The sequence below is a fragment of the Procambarus clarkii genome, chromosome 21, assembly GCF_040958095.1.
Source record: "Procambarus clarkii isolate CNS0578487 chromosome 21, FALCON_Pclarkii_2.0, whole genome shotgun sequence".
NCBI classification, from domain to species: Eukaryota; Metazoa; Arthropoda; class Malacostraca; order Decapoda; family Cambaridae; genus Procambarus; species Procambarus clarkii.
In genome coordinates, this window is record NC_091170.1 from 41,920,005 (window position 1) to 41,925,105 (window position 5,101).

Below are 5,101 nucleotides of genomic sequence, written 5' to 3' on the forward strand. Positions count from 1 at the left end.
TGTTTATTGTTAAGCACAAACACAAGCATACAGCTACCAGAAGCGAAGATAAAGTTTGGACAACAATGCTAAGCGGGTAATTAATGTCGACGTGTTATATAATGGGCGGCTTTATAAGACTCGAGTCAGGGAACAATGGCCGTCATCCGCAAGTGGGATTGCTTCTAATATCTCACACAGTTTTGTCAATATACCGCCAGGCGTTGTTTGTTTTTTTGGGCCACTAAATATGGCTTTTAAACCTTCGCAAACTTGGACATTTTGGCGGGGAACACAGGTGCAGGATGGAACGGTTCAATTTGGGCTTAAATCGTTTACCCGTTGTCTAATAAGAGAAACTCTTGTCGGAATGTAAAACAGTTGACCAGACATACAGTTGTGGGCAAACCCTCCCCCCCCCCCCCCCCAAAAAAAAAAAAATACAAAATTTTGACTTCGAAATTGAGAATATAATGTCATGTGGGCTTTAAAAATGTTCATGTTTTTGTAATATGATTTGGTGGTATCTCAAAAAAATATTCAGACCAAACCGAGGCGATCTGGTGAAATGGCCTCGTCCAATGGTCGTGGAATTACCCAATAGCTGCCATAATCGGGAGCGCAGAATAAGGGAGAGTTGCAGTATAAGAGAGAGCTGCAGCTGCTGCTGAAATCGCCACTCACGGGGAATGGACCCTACGTGATGCATTTGATATTAACAAAGCTATTAAGGACATTAGCAGCTCCTGTAATCGGCATGCATTGTACAGTAACAGATATGGCGGCCACAGCCTGTTTAAAGGCACCGTGCAAATACTTCGATAATAAAACACTATTTGATGAAGTAAATAGAAGCCAGTATAAGAGGTGGCGGCATAGATACGCCTACACACCGGACTAAACATTAGCAGCTAATGGAACTGTTGTACAGGAAGTAACGGGCAAGCTCCGTTGTTGCGCACATGCAGGGTAACGGAGGCGTACACATGCGGCTAACACGGTAAACGATTATATTAGATGCAGCACTCGACACACACAATGTACTCAAATTAGTAATTTATACAACAATATGGGCTCCAGACAGAGCACAGCAAGGCACACTCAGTACAGTGTGTTGGCGTGGTTGTGTGTGTGTGTGTTTGTATGTGTGTGTGAGCTTTGCTGCTCCCCAAGCATGCCGACCCCTTTCCCCAGTCTACTCGTCTACCATTGTATCTACCCGTTGTGCGGTGGGTAGACGTGATGCTTAAATTTTGTCCTTGTCGCTCTGGTGCATTTGTTGTGTCAGGCAGGTCGCTCGCCAACCAGACTTTTGTGTTCAAGTCTTAAGGCTTTATCATGAGGGCCTGAGTATGAGCGAAGGTTGCCTGTCACAGTGTCTTGAGGTGTTCCGACGGGCCTGTCAATTTTTTGAACAGTTAGTAGATTTTTGGGCCTCCCTGTTGTTTGACTTGGACATGCCGGAAGGTGTTTGTTTGCGTGCAGTGGGCGTACTAACACGTGGGCTGCTGCATGGTGGTGGGCGTGTGGGCGTGGTTGTCACTAACCACCAGCTCCCCAGCACCGTCACCCACAGTGTTTTCTTGCAGATGGTGGCGGTCCTGTGTTCCCTACCATGTTCGCGGACCCTCCCGGCGGCGTGGTCGCCGCCAGCACCGCTGCCAGTGCCAACAAGTTGACGTCGCCTCAGAAGCCTGGGACAGCAGCTCTGGCGCCGCCGCCGCCAGTATCCGTAAGCAAAGACCTGGTTCACACTTCAAAATGGAACGCCGCGGAGCACAGCGTCTTCGCCTCTAAATCCAGCGTCCACGCGTCTTCCGACGTCCCTCCCATCACGACCGTCATCAACCACACTAGTGTCAGCGCCGCCCCCATCACCACCACCACCGGTGATGGGGGTAAAGGTTCGATTTCGGTGTTCAGCACAGTGGATCCTGAAGAGCTCTCCATCAGCAGCGCACTAACTGGTGGTGTCAAGCCAACGTCGAGATGCGTTAGCCCGTCGGCAGGTGTTGTGTGTTGTGGCACTAAGAGTAGCGCCGGCGGGGCAAGCAACACAACTGTAGAGGACGCCTGGGACACCTTGAGAGGGGCGATTTCGGCTCCGAAGTCTGGGGCCTCGCGATGGACGCAGAGTGACCTGATGGCGGCTCTCGCGCTGGTCAAGACCGGCACGCCCATCAAGCCTGCAGCGGAGCGATGTAACATCCCAGTAATGACCCTGTGGCGGCGCACACGGGCACTGGGCATCGTCTCCTCCAAGGTGCAATGCGGCTTCCGCTATCCGGCCGCTCGGAGGAGGCCCAAGAGCGACCAACACAACCATATTCGAATGAAACACGAACCCGAACTGCAGTTTCCGGTTAAGACGGAATCTGAAACTTTGCGCCAGTCAAAATCTGACGTTGAAGACTATTTGAGGTGCTGTGGTGGGTTGGAGAAGGATTTGCGCGTCTCCCGGGCTGGTCCACTGAAGGAGATGTCAGCAGTGCACGCCTCCTGCCGTGTGGCTTCCAGAGAGAGTAGCCCTAGACCCTCTGGCAGAGAGAATAGCCCACTGTTTCCTAGCAGAGCGAGCAGCCCCAAGAGTAAAGAGATCAGCGCAGGTCATCTTGACAAGGAGACTCCTGTGGCTCTTGGGAAAGATAACAATTACTTCCCAAAGAGTGCCGACAGTCCGCTAATAGGTGTCACAGAGAGCAGCTCCCGGCCACAGCGACGGGAAAATGCCCACAAGGATACCGAGCAGCCTTTTTCTAAAGATTTTTTGCAAACGACAATGAAGACTAGTCAGAGTAGCACGGAGAACGACTCCAGCCCTGCACTTGCCGGAGCCCTTCCACCCCAGGGGCGGGCCGACAGGTTCCGGGCCTGGGTGGACATTGTGTTAGATCGCGCAGACGGCCCTCAGCAGCACCAGCAGCAAGACTCCCCTCAGGACCTGACGACTCGTCATCAACGGCTTCCTACCTCTCACCACCCACCCTCACCAACTACCACCACCACCACCACCATCCCGCCCCAGCCGTCAACATCTCTGGTCCATCACTAACCCTCAAGATCTGATGGATAAAGAGACTAACAACAAAGGTGGCGATTATTCCGCCCTGGCCAACTTAGAGCGTCAGTTAGCAACCTGTAATCTGAGCGCATACATGTATGGTACCTGGAATACTGAGAACAATTCTGATCAATGTAAATCATGAATTAACAATTTAACCCTGTGTAAACGATCTATGTTAAAATAGGTAAATCATAAAAAATGTAAGTAGCTCTGCCATTATTCCGTTCACATCAGATATGTCATTAAAATGAGCGAAATGTAAGAGACCTACGAGCCTACTACACCCACCCTCGCCTTCGCCCTACCCAAGTCTGGCCGCACGCTTCACACAGCTCAGTCATCACCTGTTAAGCCTCTAGTCTCCCAGAAACCGCGAGTGGGGGGGTTGGGGGAGGGAGTGGGGAGGGAACTACTCTAGAGAAAAATGTCTCCATCCTTCGTTACCTTCCCTAGAAGACTACGAAACTATTGGTGTCGAGGTGAGCAAGCACACTCACGTACTCACACGCACGCTCTCACACCCCATAGCAACATCATTCCTGGAGACATATTTACCATATCTCTGGAGACGAGGAGACAGGTGGCTTTGTTCTTCAGTCTGGTTTATATATCAAAAATTCTAATTAGTTGGAAGTGTAGTTTGACGTGTTTTTGCAGGGAGGTTGTCGGCCCGTTGAGACGGCCGCAATGACAATGCTGCACTACCAGTTCACTGTCAAGAAATATCGTCGACCGTGCATATATTAGACAGGGTTGATGATATAAGGCTACTGTGTGTCGTCCGCTCGCTCACCCGCATTCTTAAACAACCCTTCGTTTGATTAGACAATACATCGATAGAGTAGCGACTCTTGCTCGCGTCAACTACCAATTAGAGGAGAGATCAGGTGATGTGGGCAGGCGGCCACGTCCGACTGAACCCGAGTCATGGTAAGCTATGGTAACATCCGTGTTCCTGGTACGTCTCGACGAGAATGTGGGCCGGCATATTGGACACTTTACATTGCCCAGTTAATGACCTGCATACCACGGGAAAAAAGCCAAATATCACGCGATGTGGTTCTAGACGTGTGAGGTTCGGAATGCCATTGCTGTCAAAGTCTCCTGGGACGATCCTCCTCTAGTGAGAGTCGGGAAGCATCTGAAGGATCTCTCTCTTTTTTTTTTTCATTACTAAAGCGTGGGGCATTGCCTCGCCCTCCTCGACAACCCCTAGACCTCGCCCACCGCCTCAGTCAGCCGTGTAAAACTAACCTCTTGGTGTTTTCCAACGTGGAATGAATATCCTCGAATCCCAAAAGCATATGATTCTGGAGGCGGAACACGATGATAAAGAGGAAGGCTAGAGGGAAAAGCCTCAAATGTAATAACACGACTTTAGTCTCAATCTCTGGGAATTGCAATGCGCCGGGTCTCCAGATCCTCCACACCACCGCTATTTTGTGTGCCAGATCCGACGACTGCCATAAAATCCGAGTTGGGGGTGAGGCGGCATGCTGGAGAATTTTTTTTATTGTAATGTATATTTAAATAACAGCAGCCGCCAACCACCGCTAAATTGATTTGTATCGTTCCTGTGTGTCATTAAGATTTTGTCATGCAACCAAGAGGGTTGAAAGGCATATGACGAAATAAAAAAATAACCGTTTTATATACTAGGTCTGGAGGCCTCTGTTCATTTTTAGTAGGTTTATAGCATTACGGTGATATGGGAAGTGGTATAGTGAACTGCTGATGGTGATGTGGGGTTGTGAACTCCTCATGGTGGCGCTGATGACAACCAGGAGGAGAATTCACTGAGAGAGATGACTCATCATAGCGTGGTGATAACGATTGTTCACAACCACGTTCTAACAAGGAGGTACCAGCAGTTACAGCATCGTTAGTGTGGCGACACAGTGTTCTCAGTAAAGACTTTCTTGTGAGGTGGAAACTCAAAAATATACAAGAAATGGAAATGGCGAGTCAAATTGGGTAAGGCGAGGGAGTGGGGATGTGATGCCAGGCTTTAAAAAAGGTTTATGTCAAACTTTAATTAGAACACAGGCATGTTTTTGA